The following is a 13,214-nucleotide window of genomic DNA, read 5'->3' on the forward strand; positions in this document are numbered from 1 at the left end:
AAATCCTGTCTCCACTATGCAGTAAAAGACGCATGCGGCAGACTCGCGAAAACGCACATGTGGCGCGTCTTTTAAGAACACAGCATGTCCTTACATTGCAGAAAAAACGCAAGGACAGCGCAGGTGACCTACCAGTGACCTCAGGTGCAGATTTGTTCAGGATTTTACCTGCATAAAATCCTGACCAAATCCTGATGCAATCCTGGTTAATCCCTTTAATGAAAAATTTTTTAAAAAAAGGCAAAAAAAACAATGCTTTATCATACTGCCGAAAAGTGAAACAAAACGCAATCAAAAAGACAGATATAAATAAACATGGTACCGCTGAAAATGTCATCTTGCCCCACAAAAAAACAGGCCGCCATACAGCTCCATCAGCGAAAAAATAAAAAAAGTTATAGCTCTCATAATAAAGCGACGCAAAAATAATTATTTTTTTCTATAAAAAAGTTAGTATTGTGTAAAAGCTCCAAAACATAAAAAAACTATATAAATGGGGTATCGCTGTAATCGTACTGACCCAAAGATTAAAGCTGCCTTATCAATTTTACCACACTCTGAATGGTATAGAAAAAAAAAACCTGAATTGCTGGTTTTTGTTCATTCCTGTCTCCCAAAAAATGAATTGAAAGCGATTAAAAAATGTCATATGTCTCAAAATGGTACCAATAAAAACGTCAACTCATCTCACAAAAAAACAAGCCCTCACATGACTGTGGGCTGAAATATGGAAAAAATTTTAGCTCTCAAACTATGACGATGCAAAAAATAGTTTTTGCAAAAAAAAAAGCATCTCTTATTGTATGACAGCAGCCAATCATAAAAAAATATATAAATCTGGTATCGCTGTAATTGCATCGACCCAAAGATTAAAATAATCTAATTGCTTATACCGCATGAGGAACGGCATAAAAAATAAATAAAACCAATTCTTCACCTGTTGTTGATTTTTTCATTCTACCTTCCAAAGATCGCAGTAACACTCGGCCAACATTTATCCTGCGCACTGCGCTGAGCGCTTACACTGGGGCTTCAGTGTGAATCTCTGAAATACGTGATTCAGGCGGAACCCAAGGCGGAAGATTCCCTATAATGAGGCAGATGAAGGCACTCTGGACACCGTCTGACCTGTGATCTAGCTATGTCCGTCTTTTTAGGCATACATAAAAGTGCAGTCGGCCACAGTTTTGTGCACTCCTGAAAAGGACACTGCTGAACATAGGCCAGACTGAGTCCAAAGTAACTCTGCTGCCTCATTATAGTGAATGGATCCCTCGGGGGTCTCATCTGAATCACGGCACTCAGAGATTTAGATGGAAACCCTGATGTAAGTGCTCAGCATAGAGCTCCGGATAAATGTGACAGCAAACATTATGTAAAATGTTATTAACAAAAGCTTCTTCTCAATCCACAAAAAAAGCAAGTCCCCTCTCAGATCCATCATCTGTTAATGGAAATATAGGGGACTTACACGCAACTGGTAGTACAAAGGCTCTGGAAAAGTGAAATGGCTCCTCCCCCGAGTCTCTCCGTATGGCTAAGCAGTACTGTACAGCCACATATGGGGTATTGCCACATTCAGTAGAAATTGTGGGACAACTTTTGTTGCCAATTTTACCCACTTCTTGTGTGAAAATGTAAAATCTGGGGCTAAAGCAAAATGTTGGTGGTACAAATATAAATATTTCACTGCGCAATGGTATAAAATTCTGTGACACACCCATGGTGTCAATATGATCACTGTACCCCTAGGTGAATTAACTGAGAGATGTAGTTTGTAAAATGGGATCACTTATGGGGGATTCTGCTGTACTGACACCTCAGAGACTCTCCCAGTAGGTCATGGCACCCGCAAACCATAACAGTAGAATCTGCACTATAAATATAGTGCTCATTCTCTTCTGAGCTTTGCACTGTGCCCGAAAAATATTTCCTGATTACATGTTGGGTATTGGCGTACTTAGGAGAATTTTTTTTTTACAAGAAACTGAGGTCCATTTTTTCCTATTAGCCCTTAGAAAAATTAAACTGGGGCTAAAACAACATTTTAGTGGTAAAAATGCAATTAATTCTTTCTTCATCGCTCAATGGTATAAAATTCTGTGAGACACATGTGGTGTCAATATAATCACTGCACCCCTAGATTAATTCATTAGGGGGTTTAGTTTGTAAAATGAGTTCACATATAGGGGGTTTCTGTTCTGGCTCCTCAGGGGCTCTGCCAATATGATATGGCACCCTCAAACTATTCCAGCAAAATCTGAACTCCAATGTGGCGCTTCTTCCCTTCTGTGCCTTGCACAATACCAAAAAAGTAGTTTTCCCCCATATGTGGGGTATCGGTGTACTCAGGAGAAATTGCACAACAAGTTGTATGGTGCAAATTCTCCTGTTACCATTATGAAAATGCAAAATTTGGGGCTAAAAACGTTTTTGTGGGAAAAATTAGAATTGTTTTTTTATTTTCACAGCACGTTATACACTTACTAGATTGTGGTCCGATTCTAACGCATCGGGTATTCTAGAATATGCATGTCCCTGTAGTATATGGACAATGATGATTCCAGAATTCGCGGCAGACTGTGCCCGTCGCTGATTGGTCGAGGCAACCTTTATGACATCATCGTCGCCATGGCAACCATTATGACATCTACGTCGATACTGTGCCCGTCGCTGAATCAGAAACGTGAGATGTCTACGTCCTTTATGACATCATCGTCGCTGTGCCCGTTGCTGATTGGTCGAGGCCTGGCGGCCTCGACCAATCAGATGCGGGATTTCTACGTCCTTTATGACATCATCGTCACTGTGCCCGTTGCTGATTGGTCGAGGCCTGGCGGCCTCGACCAATCAGAGACGCGGGATTTCTACGTCGATGCTGTGCCGGTCTCTGATTGGTCGAGGCCTGGCGGCCTCGACCAATCAGAGAGCCGGGATTTCCAGGACAGACAGACAGACAGACGGAAAAACCCTTAGACAATTATATATATAGATTTGAAGCACCTGGGGGTTCAATGTGCTCACCACACATCTAGGTAAGTTTGCTGAGGGGCCTAGATCCAAAATGTTGTCACTTGTGGGAAGTTTTCACTGTTTAAACACATCAGGGGCTCTTCAAACACAACATGGTGTTCACTAATTGTTCCAGCAAATTTTTAATTAAAAAAGCCAAATGGCGCTCCTTCCCTTCTGAGCTCTGCAGTGCGCCCAAACAATGGTTTTTCCCCACATATAGGGCATCGGCATGCTCAGGAGAAATTGCACAACATATTTTGGGGTCCGTTTTTTCCTGCTACCCTTGCAAAAATAAAACAAATTGGGGTCAAAAGTAAAATTTTTGTAAAAAAGTTGCGTTCATTTTTCCTTCCACATTCCAAAAATTCCTGTGAAGCACATGAAGGATTAAGAAACTTTTTAAATGTGGTTTTGAGCACCTTGAAGGGTGAAATTTTTATAATAGTGTCAGTTTGGGGTATTTTCTGTCATGTAGACCACTCAAAGTCACTTGATGCTGTCTCAAAAAAATGGTTTTGTAAATTTTTTGGAAAAATGTGAAATCGCTGGTCAAATTTAACACTGATAACTTCCTAACAAAATATTTATTTCACAAATTGCGCTGATGTAAAGTAGACATGTGGGAAATGTTATTTATTAACTATTTTGTGTGACAAAATCCTCTGATTTAAGGGCATAAGAACTGTTTATAAGAATAAGTTTGAAGGTTGCAAAATTTTCGCCAAATTTCTCTTTTGTTTTTTTAAGTAAACACAAGGCATATCAAATACATTTTACAACTATCATGAACTACAATATGTAATGTAAAAACATTCTCAGAATCAGTGGGATCCATTGAAACGTTCCAGAGCTATATTCTCATAAAGTGACACTGGTCAGAATTGTAAAAATTGGCTTGATCATTAATGTGCAAACCAACTTGGGGGTTAAAGTGGTAAATTAGCTTGTTAAGGAACTTATGACTTCTTCACTATCATCATTAGGAAAGGCCAAATGATGCAAATTGCTCAGCTTTATAAAAACTCAGCCTCCTCTAACCTTGTGCCACAAACAGGAGTCATGGGTTCTTCTAAGCAGCTGCCTAGCACTGTGAAAATAAAAATGGTCTAGTTACACAAATCAGGAGGAGGCTATAAGAAGATAGCAAAGTGTTTTCAAGTTGCCCTTTCCTCAGTTTGAAATGTAATTAAGAATTGGCAGTTAACAGGAACAGTGAAGGTCAAGATAAGGTCTGGAAGACCAAGCAAAATTCAGTCATAACTGATCATAGGATTGTTAGAGAGGCAAATCAGGACCCTGACTTGACTGCAAAAACCTTCAGAAAGATTTATCAGACTCTGGAGTTGTGATACATTGTTCTACTGTTCACAAACACCTGCACAAATATGGCCTTCATAGAAGAGTCATCATAAGCAAACCTCTCCTGCTTCCCCACCATAAAATTCAGCACCAGAAGTATGCAAAAGATCATCTAAACATGCCTGACGCATCTTCAAAACAATTCCTGTGGACCAATGCGATTAAAATAAAACTCTTTGGCCACAATGATGAAAGGTATGTGTGGAGAAAAAAGGGCACAGAATTTCAGGAAAAAAACATCTCGCCAACCATTAAGCATGATGGTGGATCAATCATGCTTTGGGGTTGTGTTACAGCCAATGGCACGGGGAACATTTCACAGGTAGAGGGAAGAACGGATTCAATTAAATTTCAACAAATTCTTGATGCAAACATAACACCATCTGTAAAATAGCTAAAGGTGAAAAGAGGAAGAGGACGGCTTCTACAAACAGACAATGATCCTAAACACGCGTCAAAATCCACAAAGAGGTAACCTCAAAAGGCGCAATCTGAAGGATTTACAATGGCCCTCACAGTCCACTCATCTGAATATCATTGAAAATCTGTGGCTAGATCTCAACATAACAGTGCATGCAAGACAACCCAGGAATCTCACAGAACTGGAAAAATTCTCCAAGGAAGAATGGATGAGAATCCCTCAAACAAGAAATGAAAGACTCTTGTCTGGCTACAAAAAGCATTTACAAGCTACGCTGCTTGCAAAAGGGGCTGCTACAAGGTACTAACCATGCAGGGTGCCCAAATTTTTGAATCAGACCATTTTTTTTTCTTTCATTTTTAAAATGTAAAAGATGAAGAAAATATTTTTTATTGCCTAAAATACAAAGGAAATGTATCATCTTTAACTTTAGGCCTTTTAGAGATCGTTTCATCTTCAACTTGCTTAACTGTTCACAGTAACAGTAATTATGACCAGGGGTGCCCAAAGTTTTGCATGCCACTGTAAATTACTGCTGATCACTGAGCAACACAAACTGTGACCTTTTTTTTTTTTTAGGCAAACCTTTCCAACAAAAAAAAAAGATTGGACAAAGATTTTGTTGCTACCCCGGCCGATGTATTAGGACATGGAACACTCTGCACGCTTTATGGATGTGTATTGAAAAACTGGACAAATGAACTTATCATCAGTCACCAGATTTAACTGGCGTCTAATAAATCACATCCGAACACGAAGGGATGAGATGATAAGACGACAAGGACTCATAAAGCACATGGAAATAAAAGAACATTCTGCAGCCTTCTGGACCGCAAAGACTGGTGCAGTATAAAACAATGTTTAAAAAAAAGAAAACGGCGTCATAGTAATGAGTAGAAAATGCCCAAAACCTGAAATGATATAGGTGAAGCCAGAGCTGTAGCTAGGCTTGTATTCCCCTGAGGAACATATTCACATTGCAGCACTAGTCCTGTATCGAAATAACCTGGCCAAGGCAGAGTGGCTGATTGGTTCCACAGCAGAACACGGAGAGATCCCAAACTGTGATCAACTGCCTGGAAGACCCAAGAGTAGAAAAGGAGAGGCAACTGAGTGATTTAAGGTCAAATAAAGAAGTCCCAATGGCGTAAAAAATATGGCTTATAATCTAGAAAAAAAGCATTTGTGAAGGCATTGGTTGGAGGTACGTTAACTTCAAAGATTAGGAGCACATTCTGGTACTGGGACCATCCTCAGAGCACTTGTCACCACATCTACTTTATTGAGCAAAGTTGACTTTCTTTGTTCCTAAATCAATATTCGACCACAAAGGAAAGTTTCAATGTGGCCTTAAAGCCCCATGTCTATTGCTGATTTACTGAAGATGGTTTAGCAGCCATAAGACTCTACGTAATGCTGCCTGAAATTAAAAATGTAGTTTTTTTTTATCTTAGGCTACGTTCACATTAGCGTTTTGCGTGTTTGCGTTGGGCGACGCAGCGGCGACGCATGCGTCATGCGCCCCTATATTTAACATGGGGGACGCATGGACATGCGTTGTGCTGCATTGTGCGATGCATGCGTTTTTTTTGCCGCAAGCGTCGGGCGCAGAAAACGCAACAAGTTGCATTTTTCTTGCGTCCAAATTTCTGCAAAAAAGGACGCATGCGTCGCAAAACGCAGCGTTTTTGCATGCGTTTTGGTGCGTTTTTATTTGCGTTGTGCGTTGCGTTGCCGACGCAGCGGCGCACAACGCAAATGTGAACGTAGCCTATATAGTGCTACTCCTGTACAAGGGCTGTGTCTTGTCTGCCATATGTCTTAATTCCACCCCTCAGTGTGTCTGGGATGCAGTTAGACAGCTCTGTCATCCAGTCTGATGCAGGGGCGTGCTGAGCTGCCAGTGTTTTGATTGACAGCTCAGCTGTTCAATCTGAGATTGGATGGTGCTGGGCTGCCTTCAGGTGTTCTCTGTCCCAGCTGATTGCCCAGCTACTTAGCTGGGGTGTCAGTCCCAGACCTCTGCCAGACATAGCTTCAGCTAAGTGTGGTTGGTTTTCACTGTGCCTAGTGTTTTGCTAAATGATCTGTCGCTGCCTGATCGTGGACCTCGTTCTGACACTCTGTCTGTTTAACCCCTTTGTCTGAAACGCTATATTTTGACCTCGGACCGTTACCTGACTATGCCTTTATCTCTTACTTCTGTTTATGATGTACCCTCCTGGCTTTTGACCTTCGGATTCCTTGACTATCCCAACTCATGGCTTGTCCGTGAGAAGTGACTCAACATCACACCATGTTCTTACATGATGATTAAAAGAAGGTTTAATTATGATCACAGATGGTGATTCTTTACTGTATGAACAGTAAGACTATGGATTCTTTACTGTACGAGCAGTGAGACTATGGATTCTTTACTCTACTAGTAGTGAGATTGGGGATTCTTTACTGTACTAGTAGTGAGACTATGGATTCTTTACTGTGTGAGCAGTGAGATTATGGATTCTTTACTGTATGAGTAGTAAGACTATGGATTCTTTGTTGTACTAATAGTGAGACTATGGATTCTTTACTGTACTAGCAGTGAGACTATAAAACTCTTTGTCACAATATGTTGTAATAGTTGATTCAACAAATTCAATGATGAATAAAATTACACAGGTTTAAATATCAGATTCTGGAGACCGGATATTAATCTAGGAAACTAGTCTGATTGCCATATGTGTAATTGGTAAGGATTTTTTCCCCCCTAATATGGGGCAATGATCTTTTGCTTCATGGGGGGGGGTTTGCCTTCCTCTTAATCAATGTGATAGGCCATAGGTTGAATTCAATGGACAAAGGAGTTTCCAAACTATGAATGGAGCTGAATCTTAGGATCACCCACAATCTATGGATAAGAAAGGAGCTGGTAGTGGGGGGAAAAAAGAAACACTTCTCAATTACCTTGGCACCTCTGTATCTCCTCACATCTTGAGGTTAACACTTACCTTGCTCATATATGTTCCATTCTTGTTTAGGTCATTCAAAGCAAGAATTATTATGACAATGTAAAACAGAATGTGGGCCGGATCCTCCAGGCAATCATTATCGGATTTACCAGGATTGAAGAAGTGGTGTGAGATTACTAATCCAGCTCAATAACGTCAATGTTCCATCTACAGGACTATCTATGGGACTTTTCCGGATTAACGTTCCTTTCTACTCATTCATAAATCCTGTTTTCTCTTTCTGTCCTATATTTTCTTGCGTTTAGCATCTCTTTCGTGCAATAGTTCTGGATATGGTCCTCCCAAACTGAAATGTCTACAGGCGTCTTCTCCAGCCTATCCAAAACCACAAGACATTCCAAGCTGCAATTCAGATAACACAGCGGCCTTCCTTCTGGTCATGCGTCTTTGGCGAGAAGGCATCCAGGTGTCTTCCAGTATGAGAAGTCAGACAACTCGGCTTCTTGATTTTTCGGGGTCCAATGCTGAATGGTCCAGTGTGTCCCACGTTGACGTTTTTTAGATCTGCAAAGGCAAAAAAACAACACAGTAAGACTGAGAGGAGTCATTGAGAACCAAACTGAGAGGATCTCACTGCCCATTTTCCTGGAAGTTCACCCCCTCAATTTCCTCCCCAGGACCTGGGTTGGTCTGCATGCTGTTAGCAGGCTTCCTACTGACATGACCTCAGTTTGGGTAGAGGATGTGACACAATCGTTCCATGTGCTGAGTGAGCTCCTTCATCATTCATCACCACTGGTCATAGAGCAGAGGTCATCACTGCGAAAATCTACATTAAGCTCCTCTCCTGTGCCTGGCTGAAAGGCTCCACCTCTAGTTCACACCCAGTCTTTGCCTAGGACTACCATTACTGTTGGTTTTCCTCCAATGTCATGGAGTTTAATCTCTAAAAGAGAGTTGTGCAAGCTATGAAATGAGCTTCTATTACCATGGGTCCCAAATGAGTTATCTTTATGGAATCGAATCACTCAGAGGTGCAGATTGGACTTCATAGGCCTCAATGCAAAACCTCTACCAGCGTCAACGAACATCATGTGCCTTCCATAGTATTGATGTTCTCCTATATTGGGAGTCCTATCGGGCTTCGTCAGGTGCTAGGGCTGGTGATCGAATTCTGTCCCTCCACCCTCTGTTGTTACATTCCTTTACCCATATTTTTCCACACATGGAGTACTAAGATTTAGTTGGCCCATCACAACCTATCTAAAGAGCTGAAATACTTGACAGATGGACCCAGAACAGCAGCTGAGCTGTCTTTCACCCTCACCCTACACCTAAATACTTTGGCCCAGGCAAAATTTTTGTGGGTGCCCATGTGGAACCCATCACCGAGGAACCTGATCGAGTGGTCTCCTACCCAGCCACCCCCCTTTATAATCATGCAAAATATGTGAATATTTTTGCCCTCTAATGGTGACAGGCCACACGACTACTATGGGGTCTTCATTTGCCTAGTGTCCTCCCACTTTTCCCACAATCCACTGAGGAGGATTTGTATGCCGTTGGCTCAGGCATTGAACCCACTCTATACCCAGCGAATGATGATTATTTTGCCCACCAAACACCCCCCTGATTCAACTGATTCAATTGGTGCTAGCTCTGATGGCTAAAGTTTAACCCTTTAGATGACATGTTGAACAGTGACTATGGCATCTAAGCGGTTAGACGGAGGGTTGTTGCCTGTTATTCCAATTTTGCCCCAATGGTGCAAATGCATATAGTCAAGGGGTTGATTAATGGCAGCAAGGGGTCCATGGCTTCGGGCCCAATTTGGAGGTCAGCTACAGGGACCTCTGATGTCTATGTGCACCACTGACTCCCTCAACCAGCACACAAGAAGACAGAACTGGATAAATCTGTCGCTTTCCTGGTATTGATTGTTACACTGAGCAGATTGCAGAAGTTAAACCCCCTTAGATGACCTTCTTACCAGCTACCATGGCATCTAAGCGTTTAGATGGGAGGTTGCCTTTTGTCACTCCCATGTTTCCCATATGGCGCAATACGCAATAGTATGAACTCAATGGGTTGTTTAAATCAGCAACTTTTACTATGTAATCTGATATCAGCATGACGTAGGGATTGAGGCCCTGATCCTAGCGATGCATCACTTACTAGGCTGTGTGCTGCTGCTTCAAGAAAATCAGTGCTTTATCAGCAGGAGATTATCACTACAGGACTAGGTGCCTTGAGCTTCCTGGTCCAACCACGCCCCCACCACTGATTGGTAGCTTTCTGTCTATGCACAGTGTATAGAGAAAGCAGCCAATCAGTGGTGTAGGCAGGGATATATACAGCTCAGCATTCCGAGAACTACTAGATCTACAGCAGAAAAAACTGTGATTTTATCAAAACTGCTGCACCTAGTAAAGTAAGTGATACATCGCTGGAATCAGGGTCTTTGTCCCTATATCATGCAGTTCTCAGATGAAGCAGAAAAAATATGGTGACAGATTTCTTTTAATGGCAGCCAGGGGCCCATGGTTTAAAGCACAAATTTGGACCTTAGCAAAAGGGACCCCTGATTTTTTTCGGTACGTCACTGGCCCTCTCAACCAACAAACAAGCAGACAGAACTGGATAAATCTGCCGCTTGCCTGCCATTGACTATTACACTGAGCTAAGTATAACTATGTTGTATTTTTAGTATATTTCACATCGATACCGAGACGTGTGAATCCTTTTTTATCCTGTTTATGTGTTTTTATGTTTAAGGCTTCTTTCACACTAGCGTCGGGCTCGGCCCGTCGCAGTGCGTCGGGCCGAGGTTACCGACGCTAGCGTTGTCTCCGCCGCACAACGGGTGCAGCGGATGCTGCTTTTCAGCGCATCCGCTGCCCCATTGTGAGGTGCGGGGAGGTGGGGGTGGAGTTCCGGCCGCGCATGCGCGGTCGGAAAAGACGGTCCGTCGGCTGCAAAAAACGTTACATGGAACGTTTTTTTGCGGCCGACGGTCCGCCACAACACGGCGCAACCGTCGCGCTACGGTTGCGACGTGTGGCAATCCGTCGCAATGCGTCGCGTAATGTTAGTCAATGGAGAAAAAACGCATCCTGCAAACACTTATGCAGGATGCGTTTTTTCTGCAAAACGACACATTGTGACGGATTGCAGTTAACGCTAGTGTGAAAGTAGCCTAACTCTAAAAGTTATGCAAGCAATAAAAACGTTTCAAAGAGAATTTTTTTTTTTACCAAAGAATCTATTTACATGCACAAGGGGTCTGCCTTTTCCTGCCACGCATCTGAACAAGGATTAGTCCTATTGTCATTCAACAGGTCTGATCTTTGACTTTTCTAAGTAGAATATGCAAAAAAAAAAAAAATCTGTCCAAAAATGTTCTGAATGTGGTTATGGTCAGATTTTGTGGATATATACAGTACTTTGGGTCCAAATCATCATTTGCATTTTTTTCCAAGTCACTTGTCATTTTTTTGCCTTGTATTTACAGATGGATCTTTCGTGGCATATTTTTCAAAATGGCACATGTGAGCAACATATTTTTGCACAAAATCAAAACTGTTTTATTTTTATCTTTTACCTATTTTTTTGCTTAAAAAAAAAGTCTCATATTCCTCTAAAAATGCTGCAAAATTTGTGGAAAAATTTGAGGTGCACGTAAAATCATTCCAGGGGGGTATTGGAAGAAAACTGGAGTTTATTAGTGTAAGGATGTGGCAAGTTTTTTTCTTTTAAATCGCAATCGATTGCCTGCAAACATCTAGCAAAAAAAAACAAAAAATAAAAATAAAAACCAAGCGGAAAAATATCAAATAAGTTAATAGAAAAAAAAACACAATTTGCTGTGAATCAAAAATAGGCTTAAAAATAAAAGCGCAAATACGATAATGAATGGGGGCCCTTTTATGCTTTCAATTCTTCATTGTTAAGATCTCTGTTTACTGCAGTGAATGGAATGAGATTAAAAAATAAAAAATCCACAGGAGATTGTGGTAAAAATGCTGTAAAATTAGGAATATTGTTATGTGACATATAAAGAAGCAGGTTACAATGGTATAGCTATTCTCTGGATGGGAGCGCTTGCTTTATAGTTTAGTTTTAGGCTTTTGGGGGGGTGATAAGCTCCTTATGTACGCGGAATAGCGACTAAGGAGTAGGCGAGATCCGCTATAGAAAAGAATATTGATTTACACCGGCAATCATGGAGCATGTAATATACGCAGCCTCTTTTATATTTCCATGAATAGGGACATAAGGACTTTCCAGGAAATGTACATGACTTGAAAACAACTGGTAATTATCTTTTTCCCATCTGTACAATGAAGTAATTCATTCTCTCATGGTCCTCGAAGCACATATAGAATATTATGGCAAAAGCGCCTCATTACCGGAAGTCCTCCACCACCAGCTAAAATGTGACATTCATGAAATGGAGGGTCCTTCAGAGCTGTGGTGCTGCCTCTACTCCTCCAATAGGTTGCCAGTTCCTCATCTTTACCACTACCGTTTTCTGTTTGCAGCTCCTAGGCAGACCTATGTGTCTCCATGAATATGCAAACAAGCCCAATTATAGAGTTTTCCTGCAGCATCTGCCTCTTGCTTCTCATTAATCCGATGAATGTAAAAAAGTAAGGACGGATGACTACAGAGTTAGGGTTTGTTTGTAGTCTGTTACCATGGAGATACATAAGGGTGCATAGGAGATGTAGACACAGAACGGTCGGATAATATAGCTATCTTCTACGTAGTAGCGGAATCTGGCTAATCTTAAGAGATGATCTATTGGCCTTCATGGCACATGCCGAGTGGTTCTTGCCAGATCGGGTTATCCTCACTTGTTACATATTAATATTCACCCCAGAAGATGTTATGAATTAACTACATGGCAAACCCTATGCAGTGATCTATTAAGGGGTTTAATTGTAAGTTATACCTTATCCTTACTATAGGAGGTCTGACCGCTGGCATCCCCACGTGATCCTGAGAATTAGGATCCCCGGGACCATCTTGAATGGAGCGGAGAGGCACGTGCTCCACCTCGCCTCCATTCCTTGTCTATGGGACTGCTGAAGAAAGCAGAATACAGCGCTCCACTATCTCCAACAGTCACGTAGACAATGAATGGAGCAGAGATCGAGCATGCGCACCTCCGCACCATTCAAGACAGAGCCAAGAATCCAAAGACTCGTTCTCAGGATCACTGGGGGCGCCAACAATCGGTCCCCAGCGTTTAGTTATTAACCCCTATCTTATGGGGCAACACAGGAGACAATCAGCAGAGGGGTGACATGTAAGCAGGTGTAGGAGCTGCCATGGGTCCATACATCAAAGGATGCCCATTTCCTTATTCATAAGGTGCAGCTTGTGATTATTACGGGATGGAGTGTGCCATGTTGCTACCCCGGCTGAGTGCCCTTCTCTGTGACATCACAGCTTAATGAGGTCAT

The 13,214-nt window shown here is 41.8% G+C and overlaps 1 protein-coding gene across 1 annotated transcript in view; it reads right to left on the reverse strand.

The window, feature by feature from the left end:
- The window catches only part of DUSP9 (dual specificity phosphatase 9), a 55,160-nt gene that overhangs the window by 19,811 nt on the left and 22,135 nt on the right, over nucleotides 1-13,214 (reverse strand). The window contains exon 2 of the mRNA XM_069748297.1: nucleotides 7,786-8,310. The gene's annotated coding sequence lies outside the window, so the exon portion shown is untranslated. The remainder of the gene's footprint in view (nucleotides 1-7,785; nucleotides 8,311-13,214) is intronic.

The sequence above is a fragment of the Ranitomeya imitator genome, chromosome 2, assembly GCF_032444005.1.
Source record: "Ranitomeya imitator isolate aRanImi1 chromosome 2, aRanImi1.pri, whole genome shotgun sequence".
NCBI lineage: Eukaryota > Metazoa > Chordata > Amphibia > Anura > Dendrobatidae > Ranitomeya > Ranitomeya imitator.